The sequence below is a fragment of the Panthera leo genome, chromosome C1, assembly GCF_018350215.1.
Source record: "Panthera leo isolate Ple1 chromosome C1, P.leo_Ple1_pat1.1, whole genome shotgun sequence".
NCBI classification, from domain to species: domain Eukaryota; kingdom Metazoa; phylum Chordata; class Mammalia; order Carnivora; family Felidae; genus Panthera; species Panthera leo.
Genome location: NC_056686.1, coordinates 96,353,962 through 96,379,521, shown reverse-complemented (window position 1 = coordinate 96,379,521; position 25,560 = coordinate 96,353,962). Strand labels below are relative to the sequence as shown.

The following is a 25,560-nucleotide window of genomic DNA, read 5'->3' as shown; positions in this document are numbered from 1 at the left end:
GCTAAACCAATTTCACTTATGCAGATACACTTTTCTTTACAAAGAAAAAAAATCTGGGGTGCCTGGGTGGCTCAGTCGGTTAAGCCACTGACTTCGGCTCAGGTCATGATCTCACGGTCCATGAGTTCGAGCCCCGCATCGGGCTCTGTGCTGACAGCCCAGAGCCTGCAGCCTGTTTCAGATTCTGTGTCTCCCTCTTTCTCTCTCCTCCCCTGCTAATGCTCTGTCTCTCTCTTCTCAAAAAATAAATAAACGTTAAAAGTTAAAAAAAAAAAAATCAGCAAATTGAATGTAGATATTAACTAAATTGATTGAAAGGAATAATATATTTGTAAATAATTCACCCAGAATTTCCAAGTTATTCTGGATGGATATCCTTCCAATTGTTTAGAAAGTATAACCCCAAAATGTTACAATGATGAAAAATGAAATCCAACCCCATAATCTTCTAGATAGGTTATCTGGTCTTTTCTTAATATTAGGGGACTTAAGGATTGAGGCCTACACACACACACACACACACACACACACACACACACACACTAAATGTAATACAATACTTCCAAAGTATTCATTTCCTGCCCCAACACGGACTAAACGAGGGTACTCATGACTCACACCTTATCTGCCATGCTACTGTAATGTCGTTCGCATCCATCACTCACCATCACTCCCTCCTTACCCATTTTATTTGGCCCAGGCACCTATGTCAGCACCAATCCATTAACATCCAATATGTCACATTATTGCCACCTGCTGCTTGCAAAATGTTCTTCTTCTTTTAAGCAACTAACGTAACATTTAAAAATGCATTTGGGGGCACCAGGGTGGCTCAGTCGGTTAAGTGTCCGACTTCAGCTCAGGTCATGATCTCACCACTTGTGAGTTCAAGTCCCGCATCAGGTTCTGTGCTGACAGCTCAAGGCCTGGAGCCTGCTTCCGATTCTGTATCTCCCTCTCTCTCTGCTCCTCCCCCACTTGCACTCTGTCTCTCTCTTTTAAAAATAAACATTAAAAATTTTTTTACAAATGCATTTAGGGGCACCTGGATGGCTCAGTTGGTTGGGGATCCAACTTCGGCTCAGGTCATGATCTCACAGCTTGTGGGTTGGAGCCCCGCATCGGGCTCTGTGCTGACAGCTCAGAGCCTGGAGCCTGCTTGGGATTCTGTGTCTCCCTCTCTCTCTGCCCTTCCCCCACTCATGCTCTGTCTCAAAAATAAATAAACAGGAAAAAAAAATGCACTTGGATTGGGGCACCTGGCTGGCTCAGTCAGTAGGGCGTGCGACTCTCAATCTCAGGGTTGGGAGTTCAAGCCCCACATTGGGCATAGAGATTACTAATAAATAATAATTAACAAAATGTATTTGGATCATGATACTGTAAATCATTACTTTAAAAGAAATGAGGGCTACCTATATGAAGAAACATCATAGTAATCTGAGCAGGCATGTCATAGTAACCTAAGGGCTAGGACATTAGTTTTCAAGACATCATCCCTACCAACAGATGAGGGAAAGAATACAGATGTACTACCACAGATTATTAATCAGTTAAAACAACTTTTCCCACCCGTTATATAAGAGAACACTGACAATTCTACTCTTTCAACCTCAGGGACACTGTTAAAGGAGAATGGGCGGAGATTGGCCAGTCACTTCAACTCCCAGGCAGCAGCTTGGGTAAAGAAAGGATCTTTCCTACAGTGATCACGCTACACCATGCACAAGGCCTATTCTAACATTAAAACCTAATCCTGGGGTGCCTGGGTGGCTCAGTCAGTTAGGCATCTGACTCTTGATTTCGGCTCAGGTCATGATCTCATGGTTTGTGAGATCAAGCCCTGCACTGGGCTCTGCACAGACAGGGTGGAGCCTGCTTTGGGTTCTCTCCCTCCCCTCTCTTCTCTCTGCCCTTCCCCGGCTCATGCTATCTCTCAAAAATAAATAAGCAACAACAACCAAAACCCTGAATCCTTATTCTTATATACATCCTCAAGAAGTATTTGAGAATATTAGTCAAATTAGCTGTATATGCTCACATAGAAAACCAACAAAAAGCCCAACTATGATTTTCAGTATAGAGAATCATTCACAGTGCTCTAATTGCCTTTTCTCCACACTACTGCCTCAAAAGAAGCTTCTTGGCTGTATTTCAGTCCAACTGAAGAAAATGATTAAATGCATTATTTGCTCATTCTTTACCAGTATTTGTCTACTTAAAATATAGTGAATACTACCAAAACTAGCACCAGACTTATCTCCTATTATAGCTTATTTTCATTTTTAGTCACTTAAAGTTCCAATACCCATTTATGTGAACCTACCAAAATGCTACATTTGCATATTTTAAAAGGAAAGACTTAAAAGGCTATTTTCAACTACACTTCTAACCCTATTAGAATCAGTGTAAATAGGGGCGCCTGGGTGGCTCAGTCGGCTAAGCGGCCGACTTCGGCTCAGGTCATGATCTCGCAGTCTGTGAGTTCGAGCCCCGTGTCGGGCTCTGTGCTGACAGTTCAGAGCCTGGAGCCTGTTTCAGATTCTGTGTCTCCCTCTCTCTGACCCTCCCCCGTTCATGCTGTGTCTCTTTCTGTCTCAAAAATAAACGTTAAAAAATAAAACTAAAAAAAAAAAAGAATCCGTGTAAATATACTGACAAGAGAATTGTCCTTTCACAATCAACATAAACAAAGAAAAAGTATGTGTTCTGTGAGCTTAAGCACTTTGCCTTAAATATTTAAAAATAGTAGTTCTCACGTTTATTTAGGTGATGGAGTACCAGAACCATTTATGAAACATTTACATGTGTAATTTTTTAAAGAATATTTAATTTTAAGTATCTGGAGCTGGTGTGATTAATAGGTTTCAATTATTTAATAATAGTTCTAGAAGAAAATGTAAATTGAATCCATTTTCTGAAAACTGGAAAATATTTATTACTTCATTAATTTATCGTCATAAGCGAACTCACTTATCTTAGCAATCGTTTCTCCCTCCGCCTCCCCCAGAATGGCTATCCACAAAAGACACACAATACCAAGTGTTGGTGAGGATATGGAGAAACTGGCCTCCTCATACACTGCACTGCCGGCGGGAACACAAGGTGCTGCGGCCACTTTGGAAAACAGTCTAGCAGGTTCTCAAATGGCTCAACACAGACGTACCACAGTACTCAGCAATTCTGCCGCTAGGTATAGATCCAAGAGAACAGAAAACACATATTCACATACAAACTTGTGTAACAGCATTATGCATAATAGTCAAGAAGGAGAACTGCTCACTTTCCTCCTGTATTATACTGCAGATCCCTTGAGTCTGGGGGTTAATATCTTTGTATTCCTCACAATGCTGTGGACATAAATGTCCATCAACTGGTGAATGGATGAACACAATGTGAAAGCCACACAGCGGAACGTGATCCCACTCTGAAAAGGAATGAAGAGCTAATACTTTGCTAAGACAATGCATGAACCTTGGAAACACGCTAAGTGAAAGAAGCCCAGACAGAAAAGGCCACATATTGTAGCAATCCACACGAAATGCCCAGAAGAGGTCAACCGATAGGGACAAACAGATTACTGGTTGCCAGGGACTCGGCAAAGATAAGAAAGGCAAGTTCTTGCTAGTGAACATCAGTCTCTTTGTGGGGTGGTAAAAAGTCTCCTGGAATTATAGATTGGTGATAGCCACACAACTTTCTGGATATACTGAAAGCACTGAATCGCACACTATTAAAAGGTAAATTTTCCTATATATAATTATAGCTCAATTTTTTAAAGTATTGAACAAACATACAAAAAGTACAGGTGGTAACACTTGCAGAGATATTAAATGAAGCCTCTTTTAAATATTTTATCTATCATGAAACTTGCTCACCTATATGCCTGGTAAGTATGTGTTTATGACGTAAACATTTGTATTAAAAGTAACGTCACAACTAGTAACCCATAACTTTCACCACGTTTCAATGTACCCATCAAAAGTTTAGATTAAAAAAGACTTAATGGGGCGCCTGGGTGGCTCAGTCGGTTGGGCAGCCGACTTCGGCTCAGGTCACGATCTCGTGGTCCATGAGTTCGAGCCCCACATCGGGCTCTGTGCTGACAGCTCGGAGCCCGGAGCCTGTTTCAGATTCTGTGTCTCCCTCTCTCTCTGACCCTCCCCCGTTCATGCTCTGTCTCTCTCTGTCTCAAAAATAAGCGTTAAAAAAAAAATTTTTTTTTTTTAAATAAAAAAGACTTAAAAAGAAGTGCGGCAAATGAAAACAAAACCAAGTATGGGATTAAACCAATTACCCACACTATTCCCTTAGGGTGGTTCACGAATCACTGGTAAATTCTGAGCACCGTAAAAGATCCCGATTCCAGACTGACTTACACAAGGTAAATATTATAACTTTTTGACACTGATTTCTACCAACAAGTCAATGACTGTTTGTTTTTATTCTGTACCACAATAAATGTCTAAAACCTAATACTGAAGCTTTTGCTAGGTCTCGATTCTATCAATTCCCTTCTGGAAAAAAAAAAAAAAATTCCTACAGGAACTCAGAACAACTGCATGTAATAACTTAAGATCTTACTAACTCAAATTAATATTACTGGAGGACTGTATGAATTATTACTACATTAAAATAATAATGTGTGAATTATTAATATACTAAAATAATCTTACTATTCCTACGACACAGAGTAATTCACTGTAATCCTAGCAAAGTATACTGAATTGCCAAGCCAGAATCTGCCTTGGTCTAAAGTCAACAACTATTCTCCAAGCAGTTATGTCCACAGTATTGTGAGGAATACAAAGATATTAACCTCCAGATTCAAGGAATCTACAGTATAACACAGGAGGAAAGTGAGCAGGTAATATAAACTGGGGACAGACTATAAATGTTGAGAATCTTACAGTTTAACCTATATGAGGAAACCATTAAGGGATGTGAATCATCGACTCCTATGTTAGGCAAGCAGAGTACAGGTACAGGAAGACCAGCTGGGAGACTCACACAACAGTCCGGATGATAAGGATGGAGAATCTAAATTAAATAATGGCAGGGGAAGGACAGATGAGGAAAGTCTTCTGCATCTTATTTATAAGGTAGAACCAATGGGATTTGGGTGGCTGCATAGAGAGGAGGCAATGTCACTTAGAAGTTAAGGCTTGCTAGGATTTGAAAACACATTCCTGGGTTAGAGGTTTGGCCCTGACCCATTTCAGCTGTTGATGTCGGGCAAGGACTTCATGTCTACGGGTTTCCGTTTCCTCTGTAAAATGGAGATAATAATAGTGTCTACATGTCATAGGGTTGTTGTAAGGATTGAACACATGTAAAGCCTACTACATAGGATGACAAGGTCAACCGTAATCTCACAGACCATGACAGGAAATACAGGAAGAACTGTAAATGGGGATAAGCATGGAGATTAGTTAAGTATACTAGATTTCTGCTTGGGCCCCACAGACAGAATCTGTAAGTCTAGAGAATGGTGAATGCCACAACAGGATTTGTGGAAGTAAATTAAAATATAACGAAAAATTTCCAGCTATGAAAGGCCTTGAACGCCATGCTATAGGATTTGAACTTAATAAAAAACCTACTGTCTCCTAAATATAGAGTTCGGAGTTTATCTACTATATCGTGCTATTTATTTCTCAGGTGAGAAAACTAAGACCCGCAAAATGAAGAGACATCCCAAAAGTCACAACACTCATTGATATACATAGTATAAGCATGTTAATAGATTAAACGCTGGCTCTCTACTCCTCCCCATTCAACAGACAGCCGCATCTTCTGACGCAATACCAGCCAAGTCCCCAAGACATGATGGTGAAGGTTGGAGTAAACAGATTTGGCCGTCCAGGGCGCCTGGTCACCTGGGCTGCTTTTAACCCTGGCAAAGTAGATTATGTCACCACCAATTATCCCTTCATTCTCCTCAACTATATGGTCTACCTATTCCAGTATGATTCCAGCCATGGCAAATTCAATGGCACAGTCAAAGCTGAGAATGGCTAAACTTTTCCCCAATGGACAGCCCATCTCCTCTTCCAGGAGTGAGATCACACCAACATCAAATAGGGTGATGCTGGTGCTGAGTATGCGGTCGAGTCTTCACCACCATGGAGAAGGCTGGGGCTCACTTGAAGGGTGGGCCCAAGAGGGTCATCATCTCTGCCCCTTCTCCTGATGCTCCCATGTTTGTGATAGGCATGAACCACGAGAAGTATGGTAACTCTCTCAAGATTGTCAACAATGCCTCTTGCACCACTAACAGCAAGGCTCCTCTGGCCAAGGTAATCTTGATAACTTTGGCAACATGGAAGGACTCATGACTCATGACTCCATGCCATCACTGCCACCCAGAAGACCATGGACGGCCCCTCTGGAAAGCCGTGGCATGACAGCCGAGGGGCCACCCAGATCATCATCCCTGCTTCTACTGGCACTGCCACGGTGTAAGAAAGGTCATCCGTGAACTTAACAGGAAGCTCACAGGCATGGCCTTCTGTGTCCCAACCCCCAATGTGTCAGTCATGGATCTGAACTTCTGCCTAAAAAAGCTGCCAAACACCATGACATCAGCAAAGAGGGGAAGCAGGCACTAGAGGGCTCCTTTAAGGGCATCCTGGACTACACTGAAGACCAGGTTGTCTCCTGCAACTTTAATAAGTGACACTTACTCTTCCACCTCTGATGCTGAGGCTGCATTGCTCTCAATGACCACTTTGTCAAGTTCTTTTCCAGGTATGACAAATAAATTTGGCTCAGCTACCAGGTGGTGGGCCTTATGGTCCACATGGTCTCCAAGGAATAAGAGCCCCCTGGACCACCAGCCCCAGCAACAGCAAGAGGTAAAGAGAGGCCCTCAGCTGTTGGGGAGTCCTTGCACCAACTCATCCCCCAACACAGTGAGACTCTCCCGACCTCCACAGTTTCTAGCCCAGACCCCCTTGAAGAAGGGGAGGGGCTTGGGGAGTCCTACCTTGCCAAGTACCATCAATAAAGTATATTGTCCACAGCCAAAAAAAAAAATTAAATGCTATTCATACTCTTCATTTGCTTAACAAAACTGAATCCTTAAATGAACCTTCCTTCTCTCTCCATTGTTATGGTAATGGAAAATTTGAAAGTATTGGCATAAAAATTAAAAGGATTTAATGTAATGAAGTAATGATGTTTATAACATAGGTTTTCAACAAATATCATTAAATCTCTTCTTTAAAAAATAAGCAAGTACAGAATTTTAGGAAAAATTATTTCACTGATGATATGATCAATTTTTATTTATCTTATTTTGAAATTAAAAGAATTTTTAGTATAGTTGACAAATTTTATGTTTTATTCTTTTTAAGTTTATTTATTTTTGAGAGACAGAGAAAGCGAGTGGGGGAGGGGCAGAGAGAGTGGGAGAGAGAATCCCAAGCAGACTCCTACTTTAAGCACGGAGCTGATGTGGGACTCGAACTCCCAAACCGCAAGATCAGGATCTAAGCCGAAACCAAGAGTCGGATGCTTAACCAACTGAGCCACCCAGGTACCCCAAGACATGACAAATTTTAAATATGAAAATGTGTCTTGAATGGTAATTTTAAAATTGTTTTAGCCAAGTAAATATATTTCCTAAAATACATGTTACAGAACTGTAACATTTGTTTTATTTTGAGAAATACAGTTACAGAGACAGTAACAGTTATAAGAAGCTTTCTTTCTGTAGTCCTAAGACCCCAGTACACAAAGACACTGTATGAATTAATGGAGTATCTAGAAGACTCTGTTGTAAATCTCTAAATGCCAATAATGACCACTACTTTTTCTCTCTTTCCTTTTTCTTTTTATAATTTACTCCTTTCAGTGCATGCAGCCTTCCTTCTGGGTCCACTTCCGTACTAAGCTTCATATGCTTCTGCCAGAATGGTGCTTACCCAGAACAAAGCTTCTCTCTCAGTACTCAACAAGGCACCATTACTATATTCTGTACATAAAACATTTCAACTCTGATCAGAAGCAAAGCTATATGGGCAAAAAATAAGACCAGCCAATGAGCAAAAGTTTTTGTAGACATCATAACCAGAACAATATGATAAATTATATGCAATGTCAAGGCCCTCAGAATCCTAGCTTTTAGTTTAAAAATAAGTTATATTTTATAAAGAAGCTTGAATGCTTTAATGAAAGAATCTCCTCCCAGATCCGTGGTATCATAAGAACTATCTTCATTTAGTTCTTGAATCAGAGTAAAAATATGTTTTTAATTTACTGCACACCATTAACATAAGAATATGAATACCAAAGTTTATGAACTCTTTTGCAACCGAATTTAATCATACCCACACGTTAATAAATGTTTGATTATTCTTGTTTTCATTTCAGACAAATTATATTGGACTTGATGTCCATAAAATTTTAAGATATTTCATTTTACTTCTAAGAAAACCCCATGTTGTGGTTTGCAACATCTCTCATTACTGAGGAAGAAAATTGCTGAGCCAAAAGAAACTAATTACAAAGAGATGAGGCAGTATAAAGAAATAATCTATGGGTGTAAATTTTCAATGTTTGGTCCTGTAAGGGAAAATGGAACAGATTATTTTAAGTACTCAACAGTGAACTTTTAGCCTAAGTAGGCCATCCTCCTGACACCATCTATTCAAGCAAAGGAGGAGGACTTTTAGGACAAGAAAGCCTGCCTTTTCTTACCAGAAGACCACGACAGGAAGGGTCAGCAGCACTTTACTTTGCATTTAAATGGTCCTACAACTCAACTGGGCCAAGAAGCATCCCGATAGAAAAAGTTTTAAAAATTGATCGATTTTACCTGAAAGAGTTCAAACAAGAACTGAACAAAAACAAAAAAAACCCCGTTTCATAACAGACACGAAGTGCCAACTGAAAATTGTATTTACATACACCCAAGTGAAATTTACTTTGTTGAAATAACATTTTTCACTAATTCCAAGTGCCAAGACATGTAATGCTAATTTGAGAATGCAGACTCTATGGGTTAACCAATTATTTTTGGGGAGTGACCTTGGTATGACTTACCACAACAAAATCAACTTTTCAGTAACACAGATGGTAGACCAGACACTGCCAACGTTTTAAGCTTGGAAAATGCTTTTAATTTTTTTTTTATTTCCCCATGCTGTGCTTACTGCTTTACATATGTCTCTGACTGCCAAAGAATTGTTAACTAATCGGCATGAGATTCATTTTGTTAGTACACAGCTGGGTACTTTAGTCATATAACATCTGCTTCTCAACCTATCTTCTGCCTTTGCTTCGTCTACCTCAAAACGGTTTCTGAAAGTTGTCACATTAAAGCATATATGCCTCCCAATATTTGGAAGCTGAACCCGATCATCATCGCTATGTGTATTATTATTTTACAAAATTATCAGTGGCTTCTGAATAATGAAAAACCATTCAGTAAACCTAAGTTGTGGAAAATCTGGCATTAACATCAATTTGTAAAACATAGTGGAGCCAAAGAATGAAGCTTAGTAAGAGTCACGCAATAAACAGAGGTGCCTGGGTGGCTCAGTCGGTTGGGTGGCCGACTTCCGCTCAGGTCATGATCTCATGGTTCATGGGTTTGAGCCCCGCGTCGGGCTCTGTGCTGACAGCTCGGAGCCTGGAGCCTGCTTGGGAATCTGTGACTCCCCCTCTCTCTCTGCCCCCTTCCCAGCTCATGCTCTGTCTCTGTCTCTCAAAAAATAAATAAATGTTAAAAAAAAAAATTTTTTTTTAAAGTCATGCAATAAACAGACATTATTCTTTGCATATATATCTCTAAGCTCTGAGTGAAGCTCTAATGGAAAAACAACTGAAGCTTCAAAATGTGAATATTAAAAAGAAAAAAATGATATGATGTACACACAGGAAAGAACATTCTGCATTCTGCATTCAAGGCTCAGATCGTCTGTACACTTTACTTTTTAATATAGAGGGACTAATTAACCAGTCCCTGAATCACTTCACATGAGTGTTACTCCACCATCCTACCAACACACAGAAAGGTGAGGCTCAAACATAGACATTCAACTCACGTTGCACACTATTCCAAGTGTTTGTTTCCAAATGGGTTGGAAGTCAATGAATATCTCTGGATAGGAATAACGTATGAGGGTAGTTAGATCTCAGGTCAGGCTCCAAAATGTGAATGAAGTAGAGACCTAATGACGGTATATAATACAAACACCCTTCCTACCACTGTCTGTAGAGCAAATTCTGCTCTAGAAATGAGCAGAATGAGCGTGACAGACATGTCCCCCCTCACCTGCAAAGCGGAAGGAGCTCCACAGTCCAGTTTCCCTTTCCTCCCCCATCAGCCAAAAACCAACAGGATGAGCAGGTGGAAGGAGGTCTAATAATTGTAAAAAATTCCAACACCAAGAAGCTGGGTGGTAGGAGGCAGAACGAAAGAAGATCCTGTTGTTCTGAGTCCGATGAGGGGGGCAGGGGAAGTCCCAAACATAAGATACTAAGGGAGAAGTAGTGACTTTGGGAACACCACCAACTTCGGGCTGTGGAAGCTGAAGCTTTTGGTCTCTCTCAAAAAACAGCAACACCTCAAACCACCCAAAGGACTCCAATGACGCTATAAGGTTGTGTTGCTGTCTGTCTAGGGGTAATTGTCATCCATCTGGCTTTTGTTGTTTGGTGTGTTGGCTGGAGGAGGTGGGGGGTGGGGGTAAGGGACGCAGTCAGAAGCTGTAGCAGTTTTTTGTAAGAGTGGATAAGCCAATGAGATCAGAAAAATGACTGAAAAACTGTTTTGAGAAATGTTAGCACCTAGATAATTCTAGAAGGACAAGAAGGACATAGCAGATCTGCTCTTGGCCTTACCTTGATAGGGATTAAAAGTGAACACACTCACTTGTTCACTGCCTCAGCCTAATGAGGTGACAAGCACACCTGGTGACTGTTTTCAGTGCTCTGTCCTCACGCATAGCAGCAACCCAACTACTGCGGAAGGTACAACTCTAGTTTTATGGGAGGGACCGGTGTGCTCGTCCCTTGTGGAGGTGAAAGATGAAGAATGATTACTGGTCTGAGGCCCACCCCCCCCCCCCATGTCACAGTCGTCCTCATAGCTGGGGTAATGGCGGGACTGTGGCTAGGAGAGCAGTTAGCTATTACTGTGGTCCACGCCTCCTCGCTTTCTCCAGCTCTTGACATGATGCGGGAGACTTCAGAGATACCCTGCCACTATGAGAAAAAGAAACTTAAGTCACTGAAGACGATTCGCCAGACTTACGTGAAGCCATTCAAAATCTTTCTTTGCTTGAACCTTTGTTAGCCGGTCTTTCTTTTGCCTATAGCTAAATATAGCGCGATCCGATACGACTGCCATCTATAAAGCAGCACCATAAAACCCTCTTTCTACATTATTTTGATTCTCACTGCAATCGCCTGAAGTAGGCAGCGTTATTAGCCACATTTTTCAAAAGGGAAAACAGATTTATGGAGATGATCAAACTTGCCAACAGTTGGTGAAATGGCAAATTAGAATTTAAACCCAGATCTGTCTGAGGTCCAAGACCATGTTCTTTCTGCTACCTTGATGCCCACCATCAACCGCTCCATCCTTATGACTGAGGAAGCAGCGAAGTCAAAGGAAATTGCCAGAGACTAGAGTCAAACCAGGCCTGGGTTTAAATCCTGACTCTACTACTTACTAACTATATATCACTGGGGAAATCAACTTCCGTTTTCTGAAGTATAAAATGGAGAGAATAACATGTCCTTCCAAAATTGTTGTGGCAATTGAATTCATTCGAGTGTTTCCAAAACAACTAAGCATGTTCCCTGGCATATGAGATGTTCAAACTTCAGTTTCCCTTCCCCCTCTCCATTCTATCATTTAAGTGCTCTGCGCAAAGCATGGAGAGAGAGAAAGAGAGAAAAGAGTCCATTTGTGTTCTCACAAAGCTCATGGCCAAGGGAGGTGACAAATAATACCATACAGTCCTCTTAGAGGCTTACGTACGATGCTGGGAAACACAGAAGAGGAGAGATCATGAAGTGACTGGAGGAAATGACCTCTGAACAGGCTTAAAGGAGCTTGCCCAGCCATGAGAAAGGGCGGGGCAACAAGCACAAGAGTGCTCTAGGCAGAGGGAACAGTCTGTGCAAAGTCACAGAGGGAAGAGAAAACAAGATATACTTCAGGAACTACAAGTCATTCAATATAACTGGGGCTCATCGAAGAGTGACCAGAGAAGGGGCTCGAGAGTTAGGCAAGGAACAGACTACAAAAATCCTTATACAGGGGCACCTGGGTGGCTCAGTTGAGCGTCTGACTTTGACTCAGGTCATGATCTCCCAGTTCAGGAGATCAAGCCACCACCCACCCCTCCTTCACCCTCTCTGCTCTCAGAACAGAGCGTGGTTTGGATTCCTTCTCTCCCTGTCTCTCTGCCCAACCCCACCCCACTCTCACAAACGTACGTACTCCCTCAAAAATAAATAAATATTTTAAAAATATTAAAAAAATAAAAGTCCTTATATAAAAAAGGATGATTGCCAGTGAAGGTCGAGGGGGTATACTCTAGAAAGATCCCCCCTCCCCCACCGCAAAAGTCATATACAAAGAGAAAGTAAGGAGACAAGCCTCTGAGCTTCTGAACTATTAACCATGCCACTCTAAATACAAGTTACAAAAAAAAAAAAAAAAAAAAAAATTAATTCTATACATTTTCGGATTGAAAAAGTAAGTGAATATATGTAATACATATGTATTCAATATATACAAAGGTAGTAAACAGATAGTCCTGCCAGTGGCAGACCTGGTTAAGTAAGTGAATGAAAAATCAAGTAATCTCTAAATTCTGCCTTCTTTTCCTGTCTACTACCTGAGGGGGGAAAAAATCTGAAAAACACAAATTAATTTTAAGATAATGAGATGGGCGAGAAAGAGAAAGAAGGGAGGAAAGCAAGGGTCTAGAAAAATCAAGTTATTTAGTTAGTTATGAATGAAGGAAGTAGTAATCCCCTTAAAATGGAACAGATGCTTGCTCTAATTCCAACTCTACTATTCTTATTAAACATTAATAGATAAGGACAAGGTGAATTTCAAGCTTGTAAAGATTAAAAAAGAAATATTAAAATTTAAGCAATACTAACATTAAGCAATAGTTATGTAAAGTTACATTAAAAAAAAAAAAAAAGTATTGTAAAAAGTAGGCCAAGCATGGGAGTGGGGAGAAAAAACATCAAAGGAATTAGATTTCTAAGACTGTTACTTTTCATTTCTTTATTTTACTTTTTAAAATATTTATTTTTGAGGGGCGCCTGGGTGGCGTAGTCGGTTAAGCGTCCGACTTCAGCCAGGTCACGATCTCGCGGCCCGTGAGTTCGAGCCCCGCGTCAGGCTCTGGGCTGATGGCTCGGAGCCTGGAGCCTGTTTCCGATTCTGTGTCTCCCTCTCTCTCTGCCCCTCCCCCATTCATGCTCTGTCTCTCTCTGTCCCAAAAATAAATAAAAAACGTTGAAAAAAAAAAAAATTAAAAAAAATAAAATATTTATTTTTGAGAGAGAGAGACAGAGACAGACAGAGTGCAAATGGGGTAGGGGCAGAGAGAGAGGGAGACACAGAATCTGAAGCAGGCTCTAGGCTCTGAGCTCAAACTTCTAAACGGTGAGATCATGACCAGAGCCAAAGTCAGATGCTTAATGGACTGAGCAACACTCCCCCCCCCCCCCTTTAATTACTTTATTTTAAAACAGCCTTAAAATATTTGGTACAATATTGTTTTTATTCTTATTTGAATTCTTTGTCAATGCTATGTTCAAATGACTACAGATGCATCCTCACAAAAACTTGGAATGTCTTAGGGGGAAAAGGAAGACCTTTTCTTTTTGTGTATTACATACACACCCACACAAGTTACTTCACTCTGGGAGTAGAGACTGAATAAAACATAGTATGTAATTCATCTAGTCAAAGTAACTACCAGACTGATAATAATCAGTACCTTTCCAAGGAGCAGTTTGGAGTGCAGAACTGCAGCACAACAAAATGGGCTTTCCACTGCTTTTTAAATAAAATTTTTTTCAAAAAAGATTCAGAATTTTAAGAGTGACCTTGCTTTAATATAACTTGTACAACTACAATTCCGCCCCCAAAGTGTTTCAACAAAACAACAGCAACAACAACAACAACAACAAAAGGATGTTTATTAAAGGATTACCACAAAGGGGGAAAAGTGCTGTTTCACATTCCCTTTGAAGTAGTAACATTATTACCCAGATCAACAGTTAAGTAACGTCCTTTCCATTTTAAGTAAATGAAAAAGTTAACACCACTCCCAAATAGACTAGCTTTTCATTTTGAATATTTTAAACCTCCTTGCTGACCTATGGATTAATTCATTAATCACTTGTAAATAAAAACACAGAATAAAAATCACTTAGGCTTTAAATATACGAGCTGCTGTGTAGAATCTTTACCCTTCTTACAAACCAACTGGCCATGAGAGAAATCTGCTTTTATCTCATTAAGGTTTTCATGTCCTAATTTGGTTCTCTACACATAACAAAATTTAATACAGAAGGCAATTACATGATTTCACTTAAATAAAAGTACATGTTTTGCCAACATGCTGGAATGATAAAGAGCTTAAGGAAAAGAAAATTATTGTTTTTTAGACTTTTTTCTGATCAAACTATAATTTCTGTAAATCTACAAAATAGTTTACATTATTCTATAAGAATTCTAATTATTCATCATTTTGAATTGCTCAGATATTAAATAATGCATCTGACATCAGCTGTCATAAAATGCACACGTTTATATGCATGCTTTTCAACAAGCGTTATTTCCAAACACTTAATTCAATCCCCACACTCACTGTGACAAATATGAGGCACTTAAAGATTTATGGGGCTCTTGGGTGGCTCAGTCAGTTAAGCATCCAGCTCTTGATTTTGGCTCAGGTCATGATCCCGGAGTTGTGAGATTGAGCCCCGTGTGGGGCTGGCGTGCTGATATGGGATTCTCTCCCTCTCTTTTTGCCCTTCCCCTGCTCTTTCTGAATTGCTTTTTCAAAGAACTAAAAAGACACTGGAAGATGCAGAGTGATAACCAGGTGCTATTTGCATTTCCAAAATCCATGACTTATGAAAGATCAATCCAAAATATCAGAACATCATTTGCTACATCTCACAGAATGGTTAAGTGGGATGCCAGAAAAAGTTAAAATCCCATGGAGTTTTTCTTTGCTCTCCTTTTTCCACCCGGTGAATATTTATATTCTAGCCTTCCGTAATATTTCAAACCTTAGAGATTTAAATATAAAGACCTCCCTCCACACATCAACTATGTTTAATTCCTCTCTGTAACACCAGCACCTTGCACAGTGGCTGACGAATGGTAAGCACTCAAAAAATGTTTATTAAATAAATGGGTGAGTGACTGAACCAAGAATGAAAGAATAAATAACTAAATGATATGACTATCTAATAACATGTTACAGAGAATCATATCATTAATTCTTTTCAGGTAATAAATCACTCCTCTAAATTGTCCTTAATTTCTGAAGGCCTCCATTTACAAAATTCATATGCACATTCTCAAAATGCTTCAAGCAGGCTGGCAACTGTGAAAATAGAGACACTTCCAAATTTACACATTAATATTTTTGAGAGTCAAGTGGAAGGAAAGAGAGAAAGTGAGTATCACTGTAATTCAGAATGAAAAGAAGCTATTATAATTATTATACTGAAGGTCAGAATTTATTTAGCTATTTAAAAGTCAGTCAAGAATAATCATTTTGGGTGAAACTCAATGAAACAGAAAACCAAAGAGGCTATTACCATGAACAAATGCTTATTAAATGCCCATTATGTATAAGGCACTATCATAACACTAAAAGCTCATTTTCCTTGAGGGAGAAGAATTTAGAACTTCAAACCTGTGTTCTAAAATGTGTAAGACATGCTGTCCTTGGAAATTCAGTACCAAGAATTTTACAAGTGAATATCCAAGAAGAGAGTGAACTACTTATCAAAATAGTATGTGAATTTCAATGTCAGTAGGCTTGGTTTTCAAAACATACATGTCACATAACACCAACTACTGCAGCTATGAAAATCAAAAGTGATGCAGTAAATGCCTTAAAGATAAAACTTCACAAGAATAAAACACAGAAGACTTATGGGTGAAAAATGGTTTGGAGACAGGGGCGCCTGGGTGGCTCCCAAGGTTAAGTGTCTGACTTTGGCTCAGGTCATGATCTCACAGTTCATGAGTTTGAGCCCTGTGTTGGGCTCTATGCTAAGAGCTCAGAGCCTGGAGCCTGTTTCAGATTCTGTGTCTCCCTCTCCCTCTGCCCCTACTCCACTCATACGCTCACTCGCTTTCTCTCTCTTTCACAAATAAATAAGCATTAAAAAAATTTTAAATGGTTTGGAGACATAATGGTAAAACAAAACCTAATATACTAATCTTACTTAAAAAAAACAGTATTATTAAAAATACTACTTTTGTAGTATGTATGTAGTATGTAGTATGAATGCAAGAACTTTCCTTCCTTGTCTGTTTTGTTTACTTCTACCATAGCACTGTGCCTGACAGAGTAGGTATACAATAAATATTTGTTGAATGAAAATGGAAAAATGTCAATAAGGCAGGACCCTGGTCTTCAAACACCTTACTAAGGAGATATTGAATTACTAATCACAACTCAGCATTAACCAGTGCTAAAATAGAGTATGTCAGAGAAACATAGAGTATAGAGCATACTGTCAGGAAATGCCTCCAAGAGGTGAGCGAACCTGAAAGAGAGCCGAATTCACCAAGAAAATGAGGGACGAAAGTCATACTATTTTTTTCATTTCATAAACATTTATAAAACATGACTGAAAGTACAGGTAGGTGAAAAATCAGAGGGACTATTCAGGGACATGCAAGCAGGACAGAATGGCTAAATTAGGGGCATATTGGGGAGGTATAATGAAACATGAGAATTTATTGTCATTGATAGAATATATTATACTCTACAAAGGCAAAGACCTCTTTTTTTTTTTTTTTTTTTACTACTTGTGGGAGGCTGTAACTTATCTCCTCCTTTTATTCACACCTCTTGAAATGTGATTTTATAGCTCTTTCCGTTAAAAAAAAAAAAAAAAAAAAAAAAAGGAGTCCTTTATTCCATCTGTTGAATTTCAGCCAAACTTGTGACTTGCTTTTGCTAACAGAATATAGCAAAAGCAACAATGTGCTGATTCCAAATGTAAGCTTCAAAAATCTTGTATGCTTCCACTCTCTCTTGGAACACTGTTGCTGCCATGAAAAGCCTAGTCTAGCCTATTGAATGATGGGAGATACACAGCCCAGTCAATTCCCTTTGCCTTAGACCTGGGATCGGCAAACTCTTTCTGTAAGGTACAGACAGTGAAAACTTTTTAAGGGCCATATAGAATCTGTCACATATTCCTCTTTTGTTTTTTTATTTTACAATCTTTATATCTTCAAAAATATAAACAACATTCTTAGCCTAGGGACCATGCAAAGATTTCCAACCCCTGCCTTAGATGAAGCCCAACCAACTCCCAGAAGCACAACTGTCTAGCTGACTATAAATGCATGACAGCCCAGCCAAGACCAAAAGGACCTCACTCACAACAAGCCCAGTACAAATTGTCGATCGAGAATCACGAACTAAATAAATGGTTGTTTCTTGCCACTATGTTCTGAGGGGCGAGTTAATCATTAAAAGCTTACAGATATACTACTCCAGCTGTAATGCCTACAACAGTACCGGCCACTTAGTAGAGACATTCACTACCCAGGAAATAAAATAATGAATCGGTAGAATTACAGGAGTCAGAACATGACATTTTATGCCAGGTTTTGCAAACTCAAAGGTCCACAGGAGCTAGACAAGTAAGTTATCAGTACAGAGAACAGATTTGAAAGAAGTGGAAGGGACACCACACCAAGAGGCTAGGAAAACACCTGGGAGGCCACAGACAGTCTAGGTGAGGACAAAGGCAGTAGGAGTGGGATAGAAAAACAAGGAACAAAGTCAAAACTACCTGAGGTAGAAGCAAAAGATTTTCGGCAGAGACTGTCCAACTGGATGAGAATTCAAGATCTAAGTATATGTTGTCTGCAAGTAACATACTTTAGATTCAAAGAAATATACTTTTGCATAAATGGTGCTGGGGCAATGGGATACCCACTTGCAAAAAGATGGATTTGAATCTTTCTTACTCCATACACAAAAATTGACTCAGACCACAGACCTAAATGTAAGAACTAAATTCTAAAACTCTTACAGGAAAATATAGGAGTACATCTTTGAGATCTTGAATTAGCCAATGATTTCTTAAATATGACACCAAAAGCACAGGATAAAAGACAAAATGGATATACTGAACTTAATGCAAACTAAAGTCTTTTGTACTTCAAGACACCATTCAATGGCTAGAATCAACAACACAAGAAACAACAGGTGTTGACAAGGATGCAGAGAAAGGAGAACCCTCTTGCACTGTTGGTGGGAATGCAAACTGATATAGCCGCTCTGGAGAAAAGTATGAAGGTTCCTCGGAAAGCTAAAATAGGGGCATCTGGGTGGCTCAGTCGGTTGAACATCTGACTTCGGCTCAGGTTATGAGCTCACGGTTCATGAGTTTGAGCGTCACATCGAGCTTGCTGCTGTCAGACTGCCAGCACAGAGCCCACTTTGGATCCTCCATCTCCCACTCTCTACCCCTCCCCTGCTTGTGCTCTACCAAAAATAAGCATACATTAAAAAAAAAAAAAAAAAAGCTAAAAATAGAACTACCCTATGATCCAGAAATTGCACTATTAGGTATTTACCCAAGGGATACAAAAATACAGATTTGAAGGGATACACGCACCCCATGTTTACAGCAGCATTATCAACAATAACCGAATTATGGAGAGAGCCCAAATGTCCATCGACTGATGAATGGATAAAGAAAATGTGGTGTATGTATATACAACGGAATATTACTCAGCCATCGAAAGGAATGAAATCTTGCCATTTGCAATGGCGTGGATGGAGCTAGAATGTATTATGCTAAGTGAAATAAGTCCATCAGAGAAAGACAAATACCGTATGATTTCACTCACATGTGTAATCTCAGAAACAAAGCAGATGAACATACGGGAAGGGGAGAGGGCAGAGAAGAAAGGGAAACAAATCACAAGAGACTCCTAACAATAGAGAACAGAGTTGATGGAGGGAGGTGGGTGACGGGTATCAAGGAGGGCACTCATTGCGATGAGCACCGGGTGTTGAATGCAACAGATCACTGACTTCTCCTTTGAAACCAAAACTGCAGTGCATATTAACTGACTAAAATTTAAATTAAAAAAAAAAAATCACCATTCAAGAGAGTAAAAAGGCAGATTAGGCAAATCCATAGACAGAAGGTAAGTGGCTGCCAGGGGCTAGAGGGAGTGAGGAATGGGGAATAGCTCTTAGCAGATATTGGGTTTCTTGTGGGTAATGAAAATATTCTGAAATTACCTAGCAGCGATGGTTGCACAACCTCGTGAATATACCAAAACCCACTGAATTGTGCACTTTAAACTGTGCACATATTATGGTACATGAATTACATCTCAAGTTATTTTAAGAGTTAAAAAATAACCCATAGACTAGGAGAAAAAAATTTTAAATCATACATTTAATAAGAGACTTGTATCTAGAATATACAGAGAACTCATACAGCTCAATAATAAAAAGACAACTAACTCAATTTTTACACGGGCAATAGCTAATAAGGTCATGAAAAGATGCTCAACGTCATTAATCATGAAGGATGTACAAATTAAAACCAAATGAAATACCATTTCTTACCCACTAGAATAGCTGTAACCAAAAAGACAATATCAAATAATGAGACTGTAGAGAAAGGAGAACCTTTGTACACTGCTGGTGGGAATACAAAATGGTGTAGCCACTTTGGAAATCAGTTTGGCCCCCTCTTTAAAAAGTTACACAAAGATTTACTGTATGGCCCAGCAATTCTACACTTAGGTAACTATCCAGAGAAATGAAAACATATGTTTTCACACAAAGAGCCATATACATACAAGTGTTCACCCAAGTATTACTCACAACAGTCCAAACCTAGAAACATCCCAAATGCCCATCAACTGCTGACTGAATTAAAAAACTGTGACATATCCACACAATGGAATGCTACTCAGCAATAAAAAGGAACAACGCGGGGCACCTGCAGTGGCTCAGTCGGTTAAGCATCCAACTGAGGCACAGGTCATGATCTCAAATCTCAGGTCCGTCAGTTCGAGTCCCACATCGGGCTCTGTGCTGACCGCTCAGGACCTGGAGCCTGTTTTGGATTCTTTGTCTCCCTCTCTCTGCCACTCCCCCCGCTCGCACTCTGTCTCAGCCTCTCAAAAATAAACATTAAAAAAATATATATTTAGAAAAAATAAAAAGGAACAACATACTGATACGAAATGCACCATGAATGAACTCAAAAACAATACGCTCAGCGAAGGAAGTCAGACAGAAGAAACACATATTGTATGATTCTATTCACATGAAATGTTCAAAAAAAGGGGGCAAATCGAGAGATAAGGAGATTCTAGTTGCCTGGGAGTGAGGATGAAAATGAGGAGCAGCTGTAAATGGGTGTGAGTGAAGTTTCTTTTCAAGGTGATGGAAAGGTTATAAAATTAGATGTGGTGATGGTGCTACCATTCTATAAATATACTAAAATTTATTGAATTGTACCCTTTAAACAGGTGAATTTTATGATATGTAAATCATAATCTCCATAAAGCGGTTTTAAAAAAAAGAATCAGCAGGATTTAGTGACTGATTAGCAGTGGTGAAAAAGTGGGAGAAATCTAAAAACAAAAACCCCACATGTTTAGCTTCAACAACGGGTGTGGATGGGAGTGCTGTTTGCTGAAAAGGCAGAGTGGAAAGGAGAGGAACAGGTTTATTGGGGGAAAATAATGAATCTGGTTTCGGGCATACTGAAGATTATGGGCTGACATAAAGGCATCCAACTGAAGATGACAAAAAAGCCGTATGAGAAACAGATTTACGAGTCAACAAACGTGGGAGCGCCTGGGTGGCTCAGTCGGTTGAGCGTCCGACTTCGGCTCAGGTCATGATCTCGCGGTCTGTGACTTCGAGCCCCGAATCGGGCTCTGTGCTGACAGCATACGAGTCAACAAACGTGGGAGTGCCTGGGTGGCTCAGTAGGTTGAGCGTCCGACTTCGGCTCAGGTCATGATCTCGCGGTCTGTGACTTCGAGCCCCGCATCGGGCTCTGTGCTGACAGCTCGGAGCCTGGAGCCTACTTCCGATTCTGTGTCTCCCTCTCTCTCTGCCCCTCCTCCACTCATGCTCTGTCTCTGTCTCCAAAATAAATAAACATTAAAAAAAAAAAAAAAAAAAAACTAAAAAAAGAAAAGAGTCAACAAATGTGTTTTGAATCGCCACAATGTACCAGGAACTACATTCGGCCCTGGAAATACAGTCGCTGACCAGGAACACATAGTCCCTGCTTTCATGGAGCTCATATTCAGTGGGGATAAAAATTAAAAAAGAGAAGCCTTCTGGGATATATTCATATGCAACTAAGAAGAATCAACAAAGTGACAGTTTAGACACTGGTGTGACTGAAATCTTCAAGGAAGGGTGAAGAGCACAGAAAGGAGAAAGAAAGCCAAGGATCTGGACAGAGATTTAATGACGGTACATACAGGAAGTGGAGCCATGAAGATGACAGACAACCAGCCAGAAAGAGAAGAGGAAATACCTATGGCTGACAGAGTCAAGTTCAAGAAAGAGGAAGTAGTAGTTAAAGTATGAAGTATCAGGGGCGCCTGGGTGGCTCAGTTGGCTAAGCATCTGACTTCAGCTCAGGGGTCACGATCTCACAGTACCTGAGTTCAAGCCCCACGTCGGGCTCTGTGCTGACAGCTCAGAGCCTGGACCCTGCTTCAGATTCTGTGTGTGTGTCTCTCTCTGCTCCTCCCTGCTCATGCTTTCTCTCTCTCTCTCAAAAATAAATAAAAACATTTAAAAAAAAAGTATGTATACATATGTACATGTAATGTATATATAATATATTTGAGCACCTATTACGTGCCAGTGACTTTGGCTTTTATTCTGAGTGAAAGGCAAGAGCCACTGCAGAGCTCTGAAGGGAGGAATGACATGATTTGACTGAACATTTTTAAAGGTCACTAGGGCAGGGCTGGGAGACCAGTTAGGTGGCTCCTGCAGTAAACCAAGCAAGGGATGATGGTGACAGCAGTGAAGAAAGTGAGCAAGGGTCAGATTCCGAATAAATTGTAAGGTAGAGCCAACAGGACTTCCTGATGCATTGCATGTGAGCTTTGAGAGAAACAAGTCAGTCAGACAAGACTAAGATTTTGGCTTAGACAACAGGAACTGCATCAAATGAAAAGAGGACGGTTGCACATGGAAACACATGGGGAAGGCAGAGGTCAGGAGTTTGTTCACAGACACATTCCTCTTGCAATGCCTCGTAGAGATCGGAGTGAAGATGTCTGATGATCACTTGAATAAGAGAGTGTGGAGTTCAGGAGAGAGGTATGGACATTAAGAAGCCAGAAATGAAGGAACCAGCAAAGCAGAGTGATAAGGAACAATAAATATAAAGGAAGAAAACCAAGAGAAGCACTATCCCCCAAACCAAGATTAGAAAACATGATCATGGAAGAAAGAGTGTTTTACTATATATACCTGGGGTTCTCAACCGGGGGTGATTCTGTTCCCTTCAAGGGACATTTGGCAATACGTGGAAGTGTTTTTGATAGTCTGACTGGAGAAGGCAGGCTGTGCTAGTGGCATCCAGTTGGGAGAGGCCAGACATAATGCTGAAGATACTATAATGAGAAGGACAATCACCACCCACCCCCGCCGCCCTTCTGCTGAAATTCAAACCTCTTTGCAGATGGTGACTCAACTTCTATGTGATTAGATTTCTAAATAATTGTTATTACTTCTGTTTTTGGCATAATAAGAAGTGAAAGCTCTTCTGTTAAAGTGCAACTGTTATCCTCAACCATTTACATTAAGATATAACCACAGAAGACCACAAAGGAATATACCATAACATTTGAACCCACAGTTCTCAAATAGTTTATTATCGCCTACATGTTTGTATTTTCCAAATTTTTTTATGGGTATGTTATACTTTGAGAATTAGGGAAATTTCATACTTCGTTTTAAAGCATAATGGTCACTAAACAGGAAAGCATGGGAATTAAAGCTGTATAGCCTCTTATGTAACAGGATTCTGAATTCCATTGAAAGAGCATACATTAGAAGGAAATCACTCGGCAAAGTAAATCCTGAAGTTTTAGGTTATTTCCTAATAGCTGCGGATTTAGAGAAAATAAATCAAATGTTAATCCTTTCAAATGTTATGAACTGTACCAGAAAATTCAGTGTTCTATTAAATGATTTAAGAGTACAGTCCTAAATGAAGATAAAACAAAAAATATCCTAGAAATCAAAAACCAGCCAGAACTGGATCTGACCACAGGTGCTTCTCTGATAATTTACAGACCCAGGAGCACCTGGAAGTAGACCCACAATCTATTCCCAAAAGTGCCAACTGGTCAGCCCCATGCCCTATCTCCTGCAGGCTCTTCATTGAAGGAAAAATACAGATGGCCACTAATAATAGGAAGTCATGCTTATCCTCACTGAAAATCAAGGATTGCAAATTAAAACCATAAATATACCGTTTTATGGCCACTGGGATCGAAGATATTCCAATCGTGGAGGAAAATGTGCAGCAACAAAACTCATATATACATTATTAGTGTGGGAGGAATTTGTTCTATTTACCATTGCAATCCTTTCCTGTTACAAGTATTACAAATATCTTCTAATTTCTGACTTGCCTTTTCACTTACTTTACAGTATATCTCCTAACAAACAGAAGTTCCTAATTTTAAGGTAGCCAAATTTACTGATTTTTGTTCCTTTATGATAAACATAAAATCCTTCTTTAAAAACAAAAAATCCTTCCCTATCGTGAAGTCACAAAAACATGCCTCTATATTGAAAAATTGAGAACTGGGTGCAGCTCATTTAAGTAAAAGGAGCAGTGTAGCATAGAAGTTAAGAGGACAGACACTGGAGACAGACTGTGACCCTGGGCAAATGACCTCGTTTCTCTGTTCTTGCCTCAGTTTCTTCACATAAAAAATGGTGATAATAATAGCCCCTATAATTAAAGATAAATGCAGTGGTCAAAGGAGTAAATGTGTGTAAAGTGTCAGAACAAGGTCAAGCATATAATAAGCACCACAGAAGTGTTAGCTGTTTTTACCGAGGTTTTACTCTACTTGAATTTGATTTTATATAGGGTATGATGTAGAGATCCTGTTTCATTTTTTCCCAAATAAGTAGCTAATTATTCCAGCAATATATAGTGAATGGTCTGTCCCGTTCCCACTAATGTGCAGCGTGACTCTGACATTTCAAGTTTCCATGAAGGTCTACTTCTGTGCCACCATTCTGCTTCACTGGTCTATTTATCTCTGTGCTGCTGCCATAATGCCAAATTACAAGTTCTTGACAGTAATTATTACACCACACAGTATAGATCTAGCCCCCACCCCAACTTGTTCTTCTTCAAGTTTCTGGGATAACCTGGCCTTTGCAAACTTTAAAATAAGATTTCACATTGTGTTTTTAAAACCTATTGGAATTTTGAATGAAACTGCATGAATTTATAAATCAATTTGTTAGATATTGACTGAATTTTGTTACTCAGTCTCCCTATGCATAAACATGATCTTTCTCTCCATTTATTCATGACTATTTTCATTCAATAAAATCTTACTATAGTCCCTATAAAGGTCTTATACATTTCATATGTAGATACGTACTTGTGTCTACAAATCCTTTTGGGGTATAAATATTATCTTTTTAAAATATACTTTCTGGTTTCTGATTTAAATGCCACTCATTTTGTCATTACTCTACATCCAACAACAAAACTAATAATTGTTCTGCAAACTCCTTGGAGTTTTCTGTGTAGACAATGCTATCTTCTACAGATAGTGACCATTTTGTTTCCTCCTTTCTAATGATTAAATCCTTAGATGAAAGAACTCTCCATTTATTTGTCTAGTCTCATTAAGTTGGCTAGAATTTCCAACTAAAAAAAATCTTCAATAACTTACAACTTATTTATATATTTATGACTTATAATTTCCAATATAAGGCAGAAAGTGATGGTGGGCATCTTTATTATGTCTATGATGTAAAGAAAAAAAAATGTTTCTACTACTTTATTATTGAGTCTCTTGCTCTAGGTTTTTAGTGGATTTCAAAGGTTAAGAAAGCTTCTATTCCAAATTTGCTAGGGATTTTTACCATTAATGGAGACTGGTAAATTTTATCAAATACATTTTTTGTATCTACTGAGATGTTACAATACCTTTGCATTCCTGTCTGGTCATGAAAATACAACTAAGCTGGGTTTATCTTTCTTATATATCATTGCTTACTTTGCTAATATATTGGGAATTCTGAACCTATATTC

The 25,560-nt window shown here is 39.4% G+C and overlaps 1 protein-coding gene and 1 pseudogene across 4 annotated transcripts in view; one reads left to right on the top strand and one right to left on the bottom strand.

Annotated features, from left to right (window-relative positions):
• Window positions 1-7,000, top strand: part of LOC122228436 — a 37,893-nt pseudogene extending 30,893 nt beyond the window's left edge.
• MAGI3 (membrane associated guanylate kinase, WW and PDZ domain containing 3) overlaps window positions 1-25,560 on the bottom strand; it is a 245,679-nt gene that overhangs the window by 176,249 nt on the left and 43,870 nt on the right. The gene's annotated exons all lie outside the window — the stretch shown is intronic.